The following is a 22,318-nucleotide window of genomic DNA, read 5'->3' as shown; positions in this document are numbered from 1 at the left end:
ATTCAGTCATAATAAATATATAGAGTATATTTATTTATTTGTTAGTTTATTTTTGATTATAAAATTCCCAGGCATGCAAAAAGGCATAAAGAATGATATAATGAATACTTGTGTAGCAGTCCCAAAAAATAAAACGTTACAATACAAGAAATGTTTCCCTAGTCTGGAACCACCTACTCCTTATCTACTACCTCTAAGAGGTAGGCATCTTGAATTTCAAAACTTAAAATACAGGTCTTTATATTTTTACTGTGAATGGTATGATGCTCCATGTGTTTATCTGTCCTACAATTTTCCCTGTCAATAGTGTGCTTGTGAGTTCTATATTAAATTTTTTCGGGGACCACCATGATAAACAAGCAAACAAAAACTTGGGGTGAGTGGCAAACTCAGCTTCCTGATGTGGAAGTCTTTGATTGATTAAGGCTTGATTGTTTAATGTACTATGTTGTTAATTAGCATAAATGTCCCATTTGTTCCTGAGACACATTTATTCTCCAATTTTTGAATACTGTTTTGTACACGCATATGATACATGGGCATATTTTTATCCTATTGGTTCAATTCTCTATAAACTCACACATTTATTTTGTTTGTCAATCTATCAACTAAGAATGATGTTTTTAAATTTTCTGCATCCAAGTATATACAATTTCCTCATTTTAACTTAACTTCATTAATTTCTTCTTGTAATTCTTTCATTTTTTGCTTTATGTCCTAAGTTTGTGTTATTAGGTTTAAAGTAATTTAGGATTATTATATTATGCCTTCTTGGTGAATTTAACTACTTAATTATTATATTGTGTTCCCCTTTATCTTTAGCATTTTTTTAACCTTTGAGTGTATTTTATTCAATAGTTATATAGCTGTACATAATTTTCATAAACTTTCATTTTTAATATATTTCTGGGTCTTTATGTTTTAGATATGTCTCTTTAAATAATAGAGCTAGAATATTTTAACATAATCTGAAAATATCTATTTTTAACAGATAAATTGAATTACTTTATATTTATTGTATTTATGAAAATACTTTCCCTTATTGCTAATAGCTACTAGCTTTCAATTTGTCCTGCTTTTTCATCTTTTTTTTTTAATACACAGTGCCTTCTTTCAGAATGTTTGAGATAGTTTTACATTATATGTTTTCCTCTGCTGATTCGGATTTTTACACCTGGATTCTTTTCTTTAGCAGTCACGCCTAAACATTGAATTTAACATGCATATTTAACAAAATCTGAAGTTAATGAATATCTCTACACTGCTTCTAAACAATTCAGTATGCTTTGACGTCCATTACTTCCTTCCAATTTACATAGTATTGTTTTCCAGTATTTTAGTTCTACCAGAACAACCTTGGTTTTTACCTCCCAGGTTACTATTAATGCTGTTGCATCATGCAATTATCATTTGCTTAGATTCACCAACACATTTATGATTTCCTTTGATCACCATCTTCTTTCATTGTACTTTTTCTTTATGGTTCAGTTTCCTTCCAGAAGTTCCTTTATTGAATCTCTGTTGGTGGTAAATTCTCAGTTTTTGTTTTTCTGAAATGTCATTATTTTACTTCCTTTCCAGGTGAAAGTTTATCTTAGTCCATGATTCTAGATTAACAGTTCTGAACAGGTCAGAACTGTGTATCACTATCCCATTGTCTTCTGGCTTCTCTTCTTATTGTTCAAAAGTTTGTTTTAGTCTGTTTGTCCTTCCTACGATATGTCTGGTTTGTGACAGAGACAGTTAACCATCGGGTTCCTGAGTCATCTCATACTCAAGAGTCTGCAACTTAATGCCCAATCCTCTATCCGTTTACAGACAAATCACTGCTACCTAATCCCTCTGAAACCCTGTAGGTTTCTAAGTGATTTAACCCCAAAATCCGTGGAAAGTTTTGTTAATAACCCTTTCCAACTTCAACTCCACCGGTTGCCTCTCACAGAATGCCCCCTTCATTAACAGTGAGTGAGTTGAAATATCTTTAGATCAAAAAGCTCAGAGAGGTCAGGTGTAGTCTTTCCATTGAACATCAGGCTGGGAATGAGCATCCCTCTGAAAATGTGACAGTCAGGCCACCAAGATGCTTTGACCATTTGGCTATTGGAGAAGCCTGGAAAATAACTCATCATCTTTACTTAGGGCATGATTCACCAGCTACATCAAGAGAGGACCAAGTTAGACTAAAATGCCCCTTGAACCCTTTATTTATTATTTTGTTTTATTATATTATATTTTTTATTTTATTTTATTTTATTTTATTTTATTTTATTTTATTTTATTTTATTTTAAGTAGGCCCCATGCCCAGTGTAGAGCCCAACGTGGGGCTTGAACTCATGACAGTGAGATCCAGACCCTGAGATCATGACCTGAGCTGAAATCAAGAGTCAGATGCTTAGCCGACTGAGCCACCCAGGCACCCCATCCTTGAACACTTTAAAAGAACTGGGTATGCAACCAGGAGGTTTGGGCACCATAGAAAGAACTGACAGGGCTTCTCTGTGTGTAATATATAGAGAACTTAGGCATTTACTTTCTGAATCATGTTATATTCTGTGTAGGTGGAGAAATGAGTAATGCTGCAATTTCTCATGAGTGTTAAACAGGGAGGAAGAATACATACCTCAATTGACAACATAAGATTATTTTGAACCTGGACTCTTCAAAACTCCTCCTGTTGTTTCCAGAACAGTGTGTTTAAACTGTGTGCCTGTGTGGGTGGAGGTGTGTAGAGATGACTTGGGGCATCTCACAACTTCCATCTCCTTTCAGTCTGTCCTTTATGATCTCTAGCTCTCAAGTGACTAAACTGGCTTTCCTCAATAATCATGTGCCATTCAGGGAATCCATAAGACTTCCAAGAAGCCTATAAATTGCCTGAGCTATGGAGGTGCTGTTTTTAACACTGCAACTATACTTAGGCCAGGGTAACACCACCTCATAGAGAAAGAAGCCTCCCTTCCTTGGAAGGGGATCTAGACTCCAGAAGTGAGCCTCAACAGATTGATAAAGTTTATGTCAGTCGGGAGCAGAATGCTTCTTCCTGCTGCCATGACCTCATATATCTCCCCTCAGGGAAATGGTAGTTCTGATCCAACTTACTGCCAGCAAGTCATGCCATCCGAACAAGACTTTTCCTCAGCATCACCCACCCCTGGCCAACCACAGTCTATTGCACATCTTGTCCCCTCTCCTCACTGGTACAAATGATACCAGCTTTACATTTCTAGGTGGGGCCTTCACCTGTTTCTTGGGGTCCCTCTATGCTGCTTCTCTTTAGCTTGAGCCTTTGTCTAAACTTTCTTCCCATTATGGGGATCAGATTTTATCATTTGCCCACAGGTCTCCTCCTCACCCCCGGAGCATCTGTCATTTCCACCTATCCACTCTGACCCTTCCAATCTCTATTGGTTCATTTGTTTAAATTGTTTGCCTTTGATTATTTGCATATCATATTGTTTGGGGAGAGGGAATAAGGAATGATTCATTAATTTCCATAAAAATGTTTTTTGTTTGTTCTCCATGATGTTTACTATTTGTATTATTGTTATCTGAAACACATGAGTCTTTAAAGTTTTTTTCAGTAGCTTAAATAAACAACATCATTGTCAGAGTGAGACTTCTTTAACACTAAGCTGCATGAAATGATATTGAAAAATGACCTGTCAGCTCTCTGAGCAGGGCAAATGCCTGAGAGTTTTATCACGGACATCGAGAAAGAGAAGTGGAAGTTAGGCCTAACGTCAAATCAATGTCAAAGTAAACCAAAGCAATTGACTGAATGGAGGCATTTTATAGGACCTGCATTAATAAATAAAGGAGATATTGTAGTTTTAAGAGATCTAAAATGGAATTCTTTGAGAATTAAAAATATAGCTTGAACTATTTTTTTCTTTTGTTTTGTTTTGTTTTTTTCCTCTCCCAGGCTAATGAGTACCCAATTGGAATTTTGTGGCACACTTACAAAGTAAAAACGGAATTCCATGAATTATGCACAATGTTCTTAACTGCACATAGTCTCTGTCACTACAACCATTGTCACCCACCCTCACATCTTGTCTCTCTATCCAAAAAAAGAGAATATCCATGCTGTTAGACATGTTGTATCGAATTACAGGGTAGAAGTATGAAGAATATCCAACTCTCTACATTTAAAACTGAAGCACTAAAATTGCACATTGAATGTATTGTTCATATGAAAAACACTAAATTTCCTTTGATTTTTACAATAGTTTATGCTGCTTGGAAATTATGGGCTGGCATTTCAAAGTAACATTTTACAAGAGGAGAATGGATATTTTATTTTATTTTATTTATTTATTTATTTTTAAAGATTTTATTTATTTATTTGAGAGAGAGAGAATGAGAGACAGAGAGCACGAGCGGGAAGAGGGTCAGAGGGAGAAGCAGACCCCCCCGCTGAGCAGGGAGCCCGATGCGGGACTCGATCCCGGGACTCCAGGATCATGACCTGAGCCGAAGGCAGTCGCTTAACCAACTGAGCCACCCAGGCGCCCGAGAATGGATATTTTAGAAGAATATTTCTTTTGGCATACACTGTGTCAGAATGGATTTTTTTTTTTTTTTTCAAATGGTGAAAATCCCTATAAGGCAGGATTCTGTCTTTGAAGGCAGAGGAGACAGGTTGGAAAATATTTTGTGACTTAAATACATCTTCTATATCTTAACTCCCAATTGTTTCTTTGTAGAATGGTCTCAGAAAGACTGATTTTACTGCTACTGAAAACTGTCTGAAGGTGAGAAACAGTTTCAGTAAGAAAAGCAGAGAGGAAACAAAGCTAAGATACCAAAGTGAATGCCATGAATCCTGACTAGAACACAGTATGGATAAATTAACTGGTTCCACTTTATTAAGTTACATTGAAGTAGACGTTTGTGGGACTCTACTGTACATAAAGGTCAAAGTGGTATGTGTTGTTTTTTTTTTTCCAGAATTATTGGAATCCTCATATAGTTTTTTTTTTAATTATGTTATGTTAATCACCATACATTACATCATTAGTTTTTGATGTAGTGTTCCATGATTCATTGTTTGCGTATAACACCCAGTGCTCCATTCAATACGTGCCCTCTTTAATACCCATCACCAGGCTAATCCAACCCCCCACCCCCTCCCCTCTAGAACCGTCAGTTTGTTTCTCAGAGTCCATAGTCTCTCATGATTCATCTCCCCCTCCGATTTCCCCCCCTTCATTTTCCCCTTCCTGCTGCTTCTTTTTTTTTTTTCTTAACATATATTGCAACGACGTGGATGGAACTGGAGGATATTATGCTGAGCGAAATAAGTCAATCTGTCCTTTTTTTTTTTTTTTTAAGATTTTATTTATTTATTTGACAGAGAGAGAGACAGCGAGAGAGGGAACACAAGCAGGGGAGTGGGAGAGTGGAGTGGAGAAGCAGGCTTCCTGCCAAGCAGGGAGCCTGATGCGGGGCTCGATCCCAGGATCCTGGGATCATGACCTGAGCTGAAGGCAGACGCTTAACGACTGAGCCACCCAGGCGCCCCTGTCCTTTCTTATAATAAATCTTCTCTACTCTTAATCTTGTTGAAGTTCATTTCTCATACTTGTAATCAACAGAATTGCACAAACAATTGTGATTAACATAACATTAACATAACAATAAAAAATTTTAGAAAAGGACAGACATTTCATGAAACCAAAGAGAAAAGAACTAAAGTCTCAAAATGAGAGATTGCAATCAGGAATTGGATAACCTTTAGAAATGTTGTAGCCTACCTCTCTATACTTGTTACATTATTGTACCCTTAAAGGTTGACTATTTTTTTTAAGATTTTACTTATTTATTTGAGAAAGAGAGTGGGGGAGGAGCAAAGGGAGGGACAAGCAGACTCCCCACTGAGTTGGGGAGCTGGATGAGGGGCTCTATCTGAGATCATGAACTGAACTGAAGTCAGATACTTAACCAACTGAGTCCCCCAGGCGCCCCTCGTTGACTATTTCTTTTTCTTGGCCGTTTGGGCTGGCTTACATTTGCTTATTCATCCTTAAAAGATAAAAAGAAAAAAATCAGTTTACTTGAACTAGAATTCTTTACTTTTTAAATTATAGATTTTCAGGGGAGAGAAACTGAGGGGAAAGAAGTTTGGGTCAAGTATACAATAAGAATTCAATAAAGTGTGGACATAGAGGGTAGGTTATGTACTTTAAACATAATTCCCTAGTTGCTTCCTTTCTATGTTTTTGAGGAGGAAAATTACAGGGTCGTAATAAGCTAGGCTGATAACATAAAGGAAGTCTTCTACTCTCTTTTCTTATTCCAGTGTCTTCTCTGTGTCTCAGAATATAGGAGGTGTAATATTTGTCTCACATCTACTTTGACCCTTTCCCCCCATGTTTTCTGTGCTGTATTTGTGGGAATCTTTCTTCATATTGTTTCTGAAAAATCTTTTTTTTTTTAATGTGACTACTTCCCAAATTAACCATAATTACATTGAATCATATTTCTGCATTCTATTGGTAGTATATTTATCCTGAATATGCTATTCATAATTTTGCTAAGATATTATTCACATACCATGAGAAAACTATGGACTCTGAGAAACAAACTGAGGGTTCTAGAGGGGAGGGGCGTGAGGGGATGGGTTAGCCTGGTGATGGGTATTAAAGAGGGCACGTTCTGCATGGAGCACTGGGTGTTATACGCAAACAACGAATCATGGAACACTACATCAAAAACTAGTGATGTAATGTATGGTGATTAACATAATAAAAAAAAGATATCATTCACATATCTATGACATTCATAAATACTATCCTTAGTTCAGCTTTTAGAGCATTACTAAATATGTTGTCCTGAATAGATATACTCAGCCATAAGTCACCAGGTTGTCCCATTTAAATTTATCAAACAGAAGCCAAGATATAATAGTTATCATTGTGTGTGTATGTGTGTGTGTGCACGTGCATGTGTGTTTGGTAGGAGATAATGTTGCATAGTGGTATGTGGGAGCTCTCAAACATGGGAGAAATGTAGTCTTTTTCTTGACTGAAATAAGGGGAAATAGAACTATACTCACATCTCTTAGAATCTTGAGGAACCCGTATAGGTTTTAAAACACCTAAGAATCAACTGAAATGGGCATAATTGTCTGTTGCAATGTCTATTTGAGCGCAGATTCACAAGTTTGAGGTTTTCATGCCTAGACTTCTATTAATTTGCTTGGCACATTATTTTCCTAGACTATAAAAAGGTTCCTACTGTCTGCTTCAATCAGCTCTCTATTTAACAGACCTGGCAGTCAACACACAGTTGAGCTAGTGAGACTCCCAAGAGGATTCTTAAGGACATCTGTTGCTAATCTCCATTCCCTCAATTTTCCGAAGATTCACTCCCTTTTCCCACCTCTCTCACTCCAGCAAATAATGTTACTTACAGCTTTCCTGAGAAATGAAGCTCATCTGACATGGATTGCCTCATCTTTGTTCTTGCTCTTATCACTTCCTACATGTGATGAGACATTAATCCAAAAAATCTGTCCTTCAATCTTTTTTTCCTGTTGCCTAATAATATGAACATACTCCTCTTTTCTATTATTTATTTATATATATATATATATATATATTTTTTTTTTTTTTTTTTTTTTTTTTTTTTTTTGAGAGAGAGAGAGTGGGTAGGGAGGGCAAGGGAGAGGGAGAGAAGAACCTTAAGCAGGCTCCATGCCCAGTGTGGAGCCTGATGTGGGGCTTGATGCAGAGCTCAGTCTTATGACTCTGAGATCATGACCCTGAGATTATGACCTGAACCAAAATCAAGAGTTGGGCACTTAACTGAGCCACCCAGGCGTTCTTAACTCCTTTCTTCTAAAAGACATTCCCATTTGATCCCTTAGGTTCCTGTTCTTTTTCCCTCCCTTCTCCACCAGACATCTTAACATAAATATCTACTTACTGCCCCCACTTCCTCATTACCCACATTTTATTTATTTTTTTAAGTAGGCTCTGTGCTCAACGTGGGGCCTAAACTCATTACCCTGAGATCAAGAGTTGCATGCCCTACTGACTGAGCCAGCCAGGCACACCCTCACTATCCACATTTTAATCAAGCCCTTACAATCCATTTTCTACACACACTACTCTTAATTTGTTTTTAGCAGGTGACTAACTGCTATTATAATTTTCTAATGCTTAGGACATAGATAAGATACATCTCAATTTTATAAGAATATTGTTTTGAGGAAAAAAACTAGTTTCCATCAAGGTTATTTAAAAATGTTTAGAATAAAATTATTATTTTATTAATTTAATTACAATATACTGTAAAAATAAAATCCAATAAGAAATCAAAATTTCTGCCTAGGTTGTGATAGTCTATTGTAGAAAAGAGTTAAAGATAAAAATATAACTAAAAACAAATATAATGGAAGCAATGAATATTGGTACTTAACAGGGTTATAATACGTACATTGAAAGACACCTGGGAGGATTAAAATTTTCCCACTTATGTTCCCTGCATGCCCTCAGTACCCACAGCTGTTTCTCTGAACCCCCTCTTGAACTTGACCACTAACTCTCCCTTCCAATAAAAATAAGTAAAAATACAATATTATATTAGGGGATATATACAATGTTATGATCTTAAATAGAGGTTTGTGTAGTTTGTTATTTTTTAAAACCACTTTATTGAGATTTGACCGACATACAAAAAGGCATGCCTGTTTAATGTATATAACTTAGTGAGTTTAGAGATAAGTGCATGCCTGCAAAACCATCACTATAATCTATACCGTTATCATATTCATCACCTTTAAAAGTTTCCTCCCATCTTCTTTATTTTATTATTATTATTATTAACACTTAGCACTTAACACTTAGCAAATTTTTTAGTATATAATACAGTATTGTTGCATAGTAGATCTCTAGGACTATTTATGTTGCATAACTAAAATTTTGTACTCTGACTAATATCTCCCCATTCCCAACTTCCCCTAACCCCTGGCAACCACCATTCTAATTTGCTTCTGTATGACTAGTTTAGATTCCTCCTGTAAGTGGTATCATACAGCATTTGTCCTTCTGTGTCTGGCTTATTGCATTTACCATAAAGTCCTTCAGGTTCATCTATGTGTCACAAATGACAGAATTTCCTTTATTTTAAATAAAAAACTGAATAATATTCCATTGCATGTCAGTACCACAACTTATTTACCCATTCATCCACTGATGGACATTTACGTTGCTTTCATGTTGTGGCTATTATGAACACTGCTGCAATAAACATGGGAATGCAGATATCTGCTGAAGATCCTGGTTTCAATTCCTTTGGAGGTAACACTCAGAAGTGGAGTTGCTGGATCACATGGTAGTTCTATTTTTAATTTTGGGGGGAACTTCCATACTGTTTTTCATAGGAGTAGTATGAATTTACGTTCCTGGCAGGAGTATACAGGGATTTCTTTTTGTCCATGTCCTCGCCAATACTTATCTTTTGTGGTTTTTTGTTTGGTTTGGTTTTGTTTTTTGATAATAGCCATCCTAACAGGTGTGAGGTGATGTCTTATTGTGGTTTTGATTTGTGAGGATGATTAGTGATATTGAGTACCTTTGCATATACCTGTCAGCCATTTATTTGTCTTTGGAGAGATGTCTATTCATTTCCTTTGATCACTTTACATTAGGATGATGATGATGAAGATGATGATTGCTATTGAGTTGTATGAGTTCCTTATATTTTAGATATTAACTCTTTTTTTAAAGATTTATTTATTTATTTTAGAGAGCGTGAGCAAGTGGGGGGAGAGGCAGACGGAGAGGGAAAGAGAATCCTTAAGCAGACTCCCCGCTGAGCATGGAGCCTGATACGGGGCTCAGTCCCAAGATCTGGGGCTCAGTCCCAGGACCCTGAGACCATGACCTGAGCCAAAACCAAGAGCTGACTCTACCTACTGAGCCACCCAGGTGCCCCTTGGATATTAACTTTTTATCAGATATATGGTTTGCAAATATTTTCTCCCTTTCCACAGGTTCCCTTTTCATTTTGTTGATTGTTTTCTTTGCTGTGCAGAAGATTTTTATTTTGATGTAGTTTCACTTGTCTATTTTTGCTTTTGTTGCCTGTGGTTCTGGTGTCATATCCAAGAAGTCACTGCCCAGACCAATGTCCAGAAGATTTATTCCTATGTTTTTTTCTAGGATTTTTATGGTTTTCTTTTATTTTACTCTACTATTTGGCTTGGGGTCCCTTCTTGAGAGTATGAAGTATCTGTAACATTTTCCTACATGAAGGTAGTGGAAGTAGAATGTAATTTATTTATTCTTAATTTTTAAAAACTACGTGATGTTTGATACATACAAAAATACATGCTAAGAAGAGATTATCTACTTACATGTAGAGAGAATAAAACACGTTGGACCATTTGACTCCAACCTCACACATGTTACTTCATGGAGTTTCCTTATGTGCACATACACGTCTGGGTTCTAAGAAGCAGACACATTAAAAAATAGATTTCACTAAGTCAGACTGAGAAAGTCAAATACCATATGATTTTACTGATACATGGAATCTAAAAAACAAAACAAAGGAATAAACAGACAAAAAACAGAATCAGACCTATAAATACTGAGAACAAATTGATGGTTGCTGGAGGGAAGGGGGGTAAGGTGATGGGTGAAATGGGTGAAGGGGAGTGAGATACAGGCTTTTGATTATGGAATGAGTAAGTCATGGGAATAAAAGGTACAACATAGAGAATATGTGTGTGTGGTGACAGATGGTAGCTGTACTTGCGGTGAGTGCAGCATAACATCTAGAGATATTGAGTCACTATGTTGTGCACCTGAAACTACTGTAACATTGTGTGTCAATGATACTCAAAAAAATTAAAAATAACTAAATAATAAAATAAAATAGATTTCATGAATCTTGGCTACTTTTGACCCTGTGAACTTATAAAGCAAGACAAATGGTTAGAATTTTGTATATTACTAAATTACTAAATTTTTGAATAGAGCAGGTCTAGCTATTAAACTATATGAGCAACTCATGATTTTTTTTGGCATACAGCAGACTGTTTTGAATTCCTATTTCAAAAGTGTTCTGAAAAATACTCAGCGACCTCAAGGGCCAGTGGCATGAAGTATGTATTAGAATAGGTTTTTGCCGGGGCGCCTGGGTGGCTCAGTCGTTAAGCGGCTGCCTTCGGCTCAGGTCATGATCCCATGGTCCTGGGATAGAGTCCCACATCGGGCTCCCTGCTCAGTGGGAAGCCTGCTTCTCCCTCTCCCACTCCCCCTGCTTGTGTTCCTGCTCTTGCTGTCTCTGTCAAATAAATAAATAAAATCTTTAAAAAAAAAAAAAAAAGAATAGGTTTTTGCCTGGACTTGTTTTTAATAAAATCTTCAAGAGATGTCCCTTGCATCTCAGAAAAACTCAGAGGAATATTTTGGTTTGTGGTGTAATGATAAAATGAAACACTGTCCCCTGTACACTATAGGGAGCAATAATACATTGGTCATAAAATATAGTTTCTCTTCCTTTATAAATATGTTTTTAATTTAACTTCTTTGTTGATTTTCATTATACGTCTGTGTAATTTGTTGGGGCTTTTTTTCTAAGCCTATTTTCATATAATTGGAGCTTTACAAGAAAAGTAATTCCAATGTAAATAACTCTAACATTAGTTTGTATTCTGTAACATTAGTAGCATATTTGTACTGTTACATTAGTAACATTTTTCTTTTGTTGCAGAGTTACTCAGATACAATCCAATAACATAAATATTTTATCCAGATAACTGAAAATGTCTGTATTACTAATGTTATCCATCTCACACTCTGGAATAATATATTGGTAATGTTTTTATTCCACTTTTAACCTTGGTTGTCAATCAGGTGGGGCATTGAGAATCTTTGAGCAACTCCGATAGCCCTATAAGCTAAAGAACACAGAAGAAGGGGGGGGAACCCATAAAATTTCTGGCTTCCATTTTTCCTCCTCTAATACTTTTGAATACTCAGCTCCAATTATTATCTATTTGGGAAAAGACCAATCAAGATTCAACTTCCTCATTTTTAGGGTGAGGATAAAGGGGTCCTGAATACCATTAGGAAGTTTACCCATCTTCCAACTAATCATTTTGCTCCCTTTGTTTTAGATCGTCTGTGCATATTGTAGATATTAAGGAAGTAAATGTTTATTTTATTTTGAGAGAGTTGAATCTATTTATTCTTCATTTATTCTTAAAATTGTATGAAAAAATAATTAGAAGTTTCCCTTTTTTTGCTTCCTAAAGCAGCTTTATCTTATAAGCCTTGAGACACCTCTTGAAGTTCACCACTTTGGCTTCCTTACCATTTGTGTCCAGTTGAGACAAAACCTTACATTTTATCATTGCTTACTGTCTAGTTAAATTTTGAGACAATCTGACCATTCATGGTTTATTGATAATTTCAAAAGAAGTTATCTCTTCAACCCACTGGTATTGTTATTTTAAAAAATCAGGTAACATTAGGGTGAAATTCAAATATTCGATGCCATGAATCATGTATTTCAGGCTTTGCCTCCAAGTTTAAAAACTGTGCTTCTCCCGGGTTTGCTGGGAATAATTATTTCATGTGAATCTTCTTTATATGTCAGACAAGACATGAAACAGCTTGTTTTTCTTGGTATAGAACTTCACAAAGTTTTTGTTTCTCCAACAGAAAGGAAAGAGGTCATTAAAATTTTCATAATAAATTGCTTCAATTTAATTGATTAATATTGTTTACAACTTAACTTCTATCCTTGTTATATTAATCATAAAGCTGTTATTAAACTCCACAAGGGAACAGTATAAATTTTAATATTTATATGAAACATGAACTTAACAAACAAGATTTCAGCTTTTCTTCAGTCAAGTAATCATTTTCTTAATGTAAATAAATGACAAGCACTTCTATAGATCTTAAAGAGAAAAAGTCATTACAGAGTCATCCCTGATATAAAATTTTCCAAGCTGCTTTCCCAAAATATTTCCCACAGAAAGATCTTTCTTTCACATCCTGGTCTCAGGTCAATCCAACATAGTTTGCTTTTGAATAAAGACAAAGACTTCTTGGAAATTTGGAGAATTGTTATTAAGATAAATATACTGTTGATGTATAGGAAACAATAAACAATTCCCTATAATTATATAAAGAATGAATGCTGCATTGGACTTTAACAGAATGCACAAATTGGTTTGGCTTTTTGAAAAGTATATAAATAAAGAGAGGCAGTTGAGTGAATATGGTCACATTGACTGTGCAGGCAGCTCTAACCCAGGGGGAAATTAAATAGGGCACATGTACAAAGGCTTACATTTTATGTAAGAAGAAGGAGAAAATTCCTTCCTTTTCAGCACATTAAACATGTTTGGCCCAGGGCAAGGCGAGAGGATTATACGCTTGGTCTTTCCCCTCATAAACAGAAGTCTTGCTATTTCACCTCTATAGCAGTTTTCTAGGCTATGTCTTTACAATTTTTGAAATGGAAAGGAAAGATTTCTGATGTGCCCCTGCAAGCAGGAGAATTGTTTGGTTTTTTTTTTTTTTTTTTTTTTTTTTTCCAGGAGCATAGTGTATTATCCATTTGGTGTGAGGGTTAGAGAAACCGAAAGGGTCATTTCTTAGTGCAGAGGGGAGCAAGGGCTCCTAAGTCTGTACAAATAAGCTCCGTTTTCAACATTGATAGAGATAATCAGTAACTCATAAATCTTCAGAAAATATTTCAACCAGAAATGGATGTCTCATCTTTTTCTATTTTGTTACTTTAACTGAATATTCTCAGAATGGTCCATGTTATTAACTCTCTGTTCATCAAGGCATTATCTTTATGAAGCTTTCCTCTAATAGAAATCTCATTTTGTTTTTCCATTCAACCAGATGAAGGGGCATCCCAGCTCATCAGAAAGCAACTACTGGGTGTCTGTTCTGCACCAGATGAAGTCTAGGTATGATTCCTAAACAGTACAATGTTACTATGTAAGGGAGACAGTACCAAAGATCCTGAAGACGCTGGCAAACATGTAAGATAGTCTATGCCAATTATGCAAGTTCTATCTATTTTTAAGTGTTGTATTGTGTGATATAAATATATGACCATATGTTACAAAACCAAAAATCAGTACCCTTGTTCCAGTAAATTATTTTGTTTAGTTACTGGGTGTAAGAAACTGTCTGGAAAAGGTAGTTTAAGTACTTCAGGAAGTTTTAAGAGCTTTTGGGGAGAGCAAACATATTTGAAATTAGATTTGTCCCACAAAACCTGAGATATAAATGTATTTTGGAAATTCAAATATAACAGAGAATGATGAAAACTGGAACCTTACTACTCAGGACTTTATATTCATGAGCCAACATAAAAGATTTTTTTTTCATTTGTCCCCGTGTTAGTGAAAAATTTATCATGGATCGACATTTGAGAAAATGGTGTTGGAAGTAATGCAAAATGACTTTATAGACACGATGAGCTGGATTTCTTCAGCAAAGTGGATTTTGGTGAACAGGAGGGATTAGAAAACATTTTAGGTCAGGGAAATGAAATGTTTGAAGAAATAGAATCTAGCACATTTGTAGAACTATGATGAAGGTCAAACCATTGAAGTAAAAAGTACATGTTGATTAGTGGACATGAGGAATCATCAGCAAAATGAAGCCAGGATTATGGAAGGCTTGAAAACCAGACAGAGTCTGGGCATGATGGATTATCTGGATTATTTATACACTCCTATTGCAGTAAGGCATAGAGTCAATTATAAGATGATTATGATGACTGTATTCCTTTAAAAGTTTATATTGATAGATGAGTGTACTTCACGGTGACTATACTTTGATACTGTTCTAAAATTTGAGTTCCCCTTTTTCCTGAATCATTTAAAATACATAAAATAACTTCTCCTCCTTCTCTTCCTTGTCCTCCTCCTCTCTCCTAGATTCTGTTTTTCTCTTTCTCTCCACATACACATATACACACTACGTACATATCCATACACACCCATATTGTGATCAAACGACAGAATATACAGAAATCAATTGATTACTTTTGCAGTATTCCTTTTATTTTCCTGTGATACTGTAGTTTTCACCTTGTTCTTATGCCCTGAAAATATTTTTGAATAATAAAGCAAAACCAAATCCCACCCTAATTTATTGGAAGGTAGTGGAAAAAAACTAATATGTATTAAGCAAAAACTACTTATAATCACTCTTTTGGATGCTAACATGCACACATCCATTTAATCTTCTATGAAACCATAGTACAAGATTATTTCCATGTTACAGATGACAATATTGAAAATCAGAGAGGTCAATCAACTTCCCAAGAGCACACAGCAGGTTAATGTGAGAAACTGGATATGAACCCAGGTTTTTCTGGCTCCAAAACTATCATTCACACCTCTGTATAACTCTTTACCCAGACAAAATATTGCCACCATAGAGTTAGTGATCTAGAAGATTAAAATTAAATTGATCTTTTCAATACCACATTTGTTTGACATAATTCAGTGAAGTGTGTTTTTCTGTTTTACCTTTCAGTTATGGACCATGAAACAGTCACTTTCAATTGTTTTAATGGGAAAAAAAACACCCCAGCAACTGATTAGAGTCTTTATTTGTTCATAAGAAGCTGTAAGATAAGTTAGGAATCATGGATCTCATGCCAACTCTTTGTAGTCAAAAGAGAAAATAAACTACAGGCAGTTTTCCTGATAAGAAAAAGTGAAAACACTGATTCTGGCAGAAAAAAAAAGTTAGCAAAATGTAATTAGCCTTTTTTTCTTTATGACTCTCTACTATCTACATTCTTATTCCTAATTTTTTTCTGTTATCTGAATAGTGGAAGATACCAATGGAAAATCGCAATCTAATCACATGCTAATCTCATAACCTGGTCCCTGAGCTGTGAATTTTCTGAATCATAAATGCTTCCCTCATCTACTTTGTCCCTATGTATCAGCCACTCCTCGCTACCTGATAGTTTATTAAGGAAAAGAAAAAACAAAGCTTTGCGTAGCTCTTTGGTTCTATGCAGTAGTTCTCGTTCTTGCCTGATTGACCTGCCCCAGTTACTTCCATTGCTTTTGTTGAAGAGATGATATCACCTAGTATTTGTTCAGGCCTTGCTATATGGGAGGCCCAGCTTGAAGCACATTACAGGTGATGGCTTACTTATTCCTATATTTCACCCTATGAGTCCACTTCTCTTGCAGATGTAAACCCTGAAGCAGAAAGTGGTTATGGAGAAGGAATTTGAACCCGGATACTCTGACTATTGGGGCCAAACACTTAAACCCAACATTGTAGCACTCAATGTCAACAAGGAACTTAAGTCTCATTTTCATTCTTGTTAACAGGTAGATAATATTCCCTAACTTTCTGAATTGTCAAGATTAAATTAGATAATGTATTACGATGATTACCATAGTGCTTGACACAAAGCGTTTTCTCAGTAACTAGTAATTGCTATTAATTATAATATATTTTATTTAATGATACATTAAGCTTAGTTATATATTAAACATAAGTGAAATATGAATTATACATTAATTATTTTCTTCATTATCTTCATTTTTGTCCTGACATGCCTGTCTCCTCTTATAGGTATAGAACAGGATTTGTTCTTACTTATTTTTGCATTTAAGATGAATAGTGTCCGAAACTTAGCAGCTAGTTAACATCTATTTGTTGAACCAATTAGAAATGTACAAATTGCTTAAGTAAAGTCATGTGTTTTGAAAGTTAGTTTTGAAATTAACTTTATACTTTTCATGTTATAGTTAAACCCTTATAGAATGGAAGTATTTAAAGCCCCTTAAAATTCCTTAAGATAAGATATACCACATGTTTTATAATGAGGAATGAAGAAAGGTAAATTTGGATTATTAACTAAGAAATGCTAAAAAATTGATAAATATATAAAAATGTTTATGGTGACATTTTCTACAATAGATCTGCCTCAAAGTGAAACCTTCAGAAACTCACAGATAAAGCCTACATATGTATTTCACGGTGATTGCAAAGAAAGATCTGTTTTGTCCAATTATAACATAAGCAGCACTAAAGTGTTTTCTGGAAAGTGTTGTACTTAGGGAAGATACTGTCAAATGACGGAATACATTTAAAAACTCTGGTGCACTGGTAGCTTAACATTTAATATATGTAAATACAAATGCCATATAATTGCAATATCATAACTATTGTATAATAACATGTATTAGTGACAATTGTTTAAAGAAGTGACAGCTTTATCAACTTACAGGTGCAGAGTGAAATCAGTGAGGAAGGTCTGGAGCCTTGGAAGGACATTGGGATGCTGACCCAACATTGAAACTACTAAATAAATTCAGAAGCACCTGATATCTTTTTTCTTTTCCATCTTTTTTTTTTTTTAATTGTTGTTTGTTTGTTTTTCCTCATTTATGGTCTCATTCAAGTGTGGAATTTCTCTTTAATTCATCCTCCTCTTCCATCCCATCATTCATGATTTTTCTTAATTCTCTTGTTCTCTCCAGTGTTTCTATACTGGAAATGGCATTTGCTCATTTGCACTGTCATTTAACAAATATTTGTTGCATGCCCACTAAGTGGATGGGCTTTGGAAGAGACCCTTATGGGTTCAACTCCTGATCTGACCACATAGTAGCTGTATGATTTTTCTTTTCTAATGATCAATTATCAAACCCCGAGGTGGTTGTGTGAAAGAAATCTTGCCACATGTGAAGAAAGGCCACTCACAATAAATCTCAGAAATAGGCAGAAAACACAAATAAACAAACAGAAATGTAAGAATGCATTCTATAAATGGTACAACACAATACAGATGTTTGCAGGAAGAGAAGTAGAGAGGTATTTACCCATTTTTCAGGGATATGTGACGTTTCCTACTTCAAACCACGGTTGACAGTCTGGGTCAAAGTTTGTGCTAAGTAAGAAAGTGAGTACTCTTAAGAAATAAAGTTAAGGAACAATTTTCTATGGGAAATTAGGGTACTTCTAGTATTTAGAGTACGTAAGTCAGGATTTAGGAAAGGAGACATCATGGAACATTAGAGAACATAGCATTGAAGTCAGTATAGAGTATGTTCCTGTGTTTCCATTTCTAAATTTCATGATTCCTCTTGATTTAATTCAGTGAATCCAATTCACATAAATGGGCATTAGTGGGAAAGATAGACTCCCACTGGATTATGACAGGGAAAGGAGGAGAAGGGTGGCTTTGTTTGTAAAGTGCATGAGTACATCCAGGAATGGAAGAACTCAACAAATCTAAGAAATGAATATTGAACTTGATCACTTTACACTGTGAAATAATATTCAGTGTCCATTTTAAAATGGACCTCACAGATAGCTCTTTTGAAAAAACAGTTATTACAAACAAGCCCGACTCTCTTCCCTCCTTTACCCTTCTGCCCTCTCTCCCTCCCTCTCAAATATTTTGGCATGGACACAGACATGAGCAGCAATCATTAATTTTACAAAGGCTATTTGAACAGTGCTAGTACTTTGAACAAAATAGCATGGTGTATACTCATCTTTTTAAAAGCAAACTTTAAAGAACTTACTGAAACCCAGGAAAACACAATGACTCAATTTCACAGCTAATGAACACATATTTATAGTTAGTCACATCTTTTAATGTGAATCCCTCTATTTGCCTGAAGGCGACAGAACCTGTCGAGAAGGGCCTACTAATAAATCCTTGATACCCTGAGGAAATCTTATATTTTTATTTTGCTTTTTTTTTGTTTTGGTTCTGTGTTCAGACTGATCAGGAATATATGATTCATTGTATTATAATAATTATGTAAACCTCTGCATCTACACCTTGACTCAAAGTGAAAAAGAAAAATATAGGCTGAATGGAAAACTAAATAGGTGGTGGGGATTAAGGCATGCACTTGTCATGATGAGCACCAGGTGATGTATGGAATGTTGAATCACTATATTGTACACCTGAAACTAATATTACACTCTGTTAACTAACTGGAATTTAAATAAAAACTAAAAAAAAAAAGAAAAAAAAGGAATATAGGATTCATACATCCTTAGCATGCTCTTTATACCAATAGGGACAACACCTTTGCATATATAGAGAAAATATATTCTTTAAGAATATATCATAGAGTAGATATCACAAAAATAAAGTCATGGGAACAGTGGAGGAAGTTAAAAGTGGGCAACAATTTGGTTTTTACAGCTTCTAGTGCAATGACTGGGTTTTTCTGTACAATTTAGCCTTTTCAAAGAATGAAATATAAGAATTCTGGATGATCCTTAGAGAAAAACACCACAGATCAGATGGCTTAATCTGAACATGAGAGACACTGCCTTTGGAGAGGTAAGAACTGATCTTATTTAGAAAGATCTAGAAAAATCAAGAAAAAGAAGGAGTAGAAACAAATTACCATAATACTAGCAAGTCTACATGAAATGAGGAAGATGAGATATTGGGTCCATGGGATCAGTGGAAGCATGTGGTATGAATCCTGGCAATAGTTTTAGTAGGTTGATGTATATGATTAAATAAACACGAATTATGTTCAAAGACAAATATACTGGGAGAAAATAATATTTGTGATATACATATCAAAGTATGAATATGCATAATATAAAGAACTTTGCATATAATACAGTGGATTAGGACACAAACTCTGCAACTACCTCAAACTCCTGCTGAAGTTTGAATCCTAGTATGGTTACTTACCAGCTGTGTGACCTTGGAAAAGTGTTTTAACCTCCTGGGCCCAGTCGGTGTTCCCAGTGATAACAATATATTCATATATGAATAGCTTGCAAATATTCAAATAATTTATTCAAATAGAGTTTTGAAACTTACCTATTTATTTATTTATCTTTTTTTTTGAGAGAGAGTGCTTGTGAAGGTGGAGAGGCAGAAGGAGAGAATCTTTTTTTTTTTTTCCCTTTGCGGGGAGGGGCAGAGGGAGAGGGAGAGAGAGAATCTTAAGCAGGCTCCACACTCAGTGTGGAGCCGACATGGGGCTCAATCTCATGACCTTGAAATCAAGATCTGAGCCGAAATCAAGAGTTGGAGGCTTAACTGACTGAGACACCCAGGTGCGCTGAAACTTATTTATTATGTATAAAAACCAAGTTTCTCTAGAATGAAGTTGGTGGTGGCAAAAGACTTATTTATAGTTCACTAAGATGGTTAGGACTTAAGATCATATGAAATATTATAAAATTAACCTTCAAGGAAAGAGACCTACCTCCTACCAGTTTCCTTTTATTTAAAACAAATAAACAAACACCACCCAAACAAACAACAGTTGCTCATCTGTTTCATTTTTAATGGCAAAGTCAATATATGGTAATTTGTGATCTATATAATAGGTTCTAATTCTTTTGATTAGTCAAAAATTAGTTTAGGGACATGGGGCACCTGAGTGGCTCAGTCGGTTAAGCATCCAACTCAATTTTGGCTCAAGTTATTATCTCAGGGTCTTAGGATTGAACCCTGAGTGGGGCTCCACGTGGAGTCTACTTGAGATTCTCTCTCACTGTCTCCCTCTGTCCCTCCTTCTGTGCACTCTCTCTCAAATAAATAAATAAATCTTTAAAAAAAAAGTTAGTTTATTTCCTGGAGTCCAGAGTCTCTCATGGTTTGTCTCCCTCTCTGATTTCTTCCCATTCAGTAGGAAAAAAAAAAAGTTAGTTTGGGGCAGTTCATTGGTAATATGTTCAGTCTCTGGGTCATGTTTTGGTTTTGAAACATAAGTGACACATTTCGATCTCTCAATTAGTCAGTTGCAGAAAAATTCTCCACATTGAATACCCTTTGAATACCCTTTTATGTGTTTGTTTTTTAGAAAAAAGTGCTTTAAACTGATGCACAGAACATTCTTAAAACCCATAGATTTGTATAATGGAGTATATTTCCCATTTTGATGATGTATTTCTTGGAATATGTAGTTTTTATGGAACATGTCCTATGACGTAAGAATATTCTTTAAATAACAACTTCAATAATCCCTTAAAGTTTCAGTGGAAATGTGCCATAATATGTGGTTTTATTGATATTAATTACATTTGCAAACATTCGTTTATAACTTTTTTCTCATGAAAGTCAAATTTTGAGTGTCACAAATTGATGCAGTTTGATTAGTCTCTTTGGGACCGAAGGAGTATGTTCTGGGCCTTCAGCTGTGCTGGGACCAGAACTTTCTCTGGGGAGAAAATTAGTTTGGCTTATGTAGGAAATTTCATAAAGAAGAATTTGTTATTCAAAAGAAGGTTTTGTTTAGAAGCAGTGCTTCATAAAACCAGGGAAATAGTTGTTTACCAAGAAATGGAATTTGGGGAGCTAGTTTATGTTTATGAAGTAAACAAAGATATGCACTTTCTCTCTTCATTCTTTCACTCTACTTCTTTGCCATGTTACTTGATTTTCTACTTATGCAAATTAGATTACCAGGGACAAAAATGTGATTTTAATTAAATTTGAGCTTTTGGTCCATTTTGATTCTCTTAGGATTTGAATAATCAGCATTCCTTTTTTTTTTTTTTTTTTTTTTTTTAAAGATTTTTTTTATTTATTTGACAGAGAGAGACACAGCGAGAGAGGGAACACAAGCAGGGGGAGTGGGAGAGGGAGAAGCAGGCTTCCTGCCGAGCAGGGAGCCCGATGTGGGACTCGATCCCAGGACCCTGGGATCATGACCTGAGCCGAAGGCAGACGCTTAACGACTGAGCCACCCAGGCGCCCCTCAGCATTCCTTTTTTATGGCAATTCTCTTGTGCCATGACAGCTGACATGTCTAAACCTTGTCAGTCATTTTCTCCAAGTCCTTTGAGAGTTTTCAAGTCTATGTAACAGATGATTTCTCTCATCATCAATGAGAGGCAAGAGGGGTCCTAATGGCAACTTCCTATTAGCCTTATCTTTAGTGTGTCAGTAAAGTGCAGTTCAAACAATAGTCTTAAAGTCAGATTTTTGTAAGTGTCTCATTTACTAGCTGCATGGACTTAAGACAATTCCCAGAGATTCAGTTTTCTTAGTCAACACAAATGATAATATCTCTTAGAACGATGATGAAGATGATGTGAAAAGACATATGTATAAAGACCTAGCCCAGCTTCTGACCCATAGTGATATTCAACAAATGTACTTATATTTCCCCTTTTCTATTTCCTTTCCTTTCTTGCTCTCAAACTATAGAAGTTTACTAAAATAAATTGCATTAATAGTCAATATTTTCTATTTGGTAGAAAAATTCATACATGCCTTCTCCAACTACTTTCAATGGAAAATATATTGAGAGAGAAAAGAGACTTGATCTAATTGTGAATGTTAAATTATTTC

At 35.4% G+C, this 22,318-nt stretch overlaps 1 long non-coding RNA gene across 1 annotated transcript; it reads left to right on the top strand.

The window, feature by feature from the left end:
• Positions 1 to 13,878: 13,878 nt before the first annotated feature.
• On the top strand, positions 13,879 to 18,206 carry LOC116625280. Its single transcript, XR_004298050.1, has 3 exons — positions 13,879 to 13,949; positions 16,209 to 16,352; positions 17,258 to 18,206. It is a non-coding gene; the product is annotated as an uncharacterized LOC116625280 (long non-coding RNA).
• The last annotated feature ends 4,112 nt before the right edge of the window (positions 18,207 to 22,318 follow it).

This window comes from Phoca vitulina, unplaced genomic scaffold (assembly GCF_004348235.1).
Source record: "Phoca vitulina isolate PV1807 unplaced genomic scaffold, GSC_HSeal_1.0 scaffold76, whole genome shotgun sequence".
Taxonomy (NCBI): Eukaryota; Metazoa; Chordata; class Mammalia; order Carnivora; family Phocidae; genus Phoca; species Phoca vitulina.
The sequence above is the reverse complement of the archived record's forward strand: the minus strand, read 5'-3'. Positions and strand labels throughout refer to the sequence as shown.